Here is a 783-nt window from a genome sequence, read left to right as displayed (position 1 = left end):
CATTGAAATTATACATGATAATAAAGTCGAGTCATACTGTAGAGTCTTGGCTATACAGTCGTGCATACATTACTTTAACCATAGATATAAATTTCGATACAATTATCATTCATCCCTAAAGTCTCTATTTCACCGAGCTGCTTTAAAATTCATGTTTCACCTGTATTGAAAAATATGCGGTATAATTCATTAGTTTCCCATAAACAAAGCGAACACAGTTTCTTTGTTTCACGCGATTCGTTTCCCGAAATTATTCGAATGATTTGATTTTTCGCGGCAAAAAGTCCTCTTTTTTTTTTGCAAGGAATAAGACGACGATACATTTCGAAGAACTTTAATTTGCAGTGGTGAATGAAGCAAAACAAACAAACACATGAGTGCCGGTCTCAAGAAGTCATCTCAACTAAGTGACCTATCTGTCTCCCAGTAGCTCGTGTCACGACGTCCGACGCGGTTACGATAAATTGGGGTTCTTCCGTCGTTATTTCTTTGTCATTAAACAATTCTGAAAATAAAAAAGCATAGCAAAACGATGATACTTAAACAGACGCATTTATCTGAGCTAATAAAATGCAAAGCTAGACAGGGCCCAATACTGGAGTAGCTCGTGAAGAGAGAAACATGCAGTATTCTTTTTCGAGAGAAAATGTTACACCACCGTAAAATTTATCTTTCAATAGACTTACGAAAACAATCAACTCTGAATCTTACATAATTTCACACGTTAAATCGGCATTTGACGGTGTATGAAAACGCAGTTACGGATTTATAACTAGGTGCGTT

The 783-nt window shown here is 36.1% G+C and overlaps 1 protein-coding gene across 2 annotated transcripts in view; it reads right to left on the bottom strand.

The window, feature by feature from the left end:
- The window catches only part of LOC119589253 (alkaline phosphatase-like), a 13,567-nt gene that overhangs the window by 11,912 nt on the left and 872 nt on the right, over positions 1–783 (bottom strand). The gene's annotated exons all lie outside the window — the stretch shown is intronic.

This window comes from Penaeus monodon, chromosome 25 (genome assembly GCF_015228065.2).
Source record: "Penaeus monodon isolate SGIC_2016 chromosome 25, NSTDA_Pmon_1, whole genome shotgun sequence".
Taxonomy (NCBI): Eukaryota; Metazoa; Arthropoda; class Malacostraca; order Decapoda; family Penaeidae; genus Penaeus; species Penaeus monodon.
This window is presented reverse-complemented; position numbering and strand designations above follow the sequence as displayed.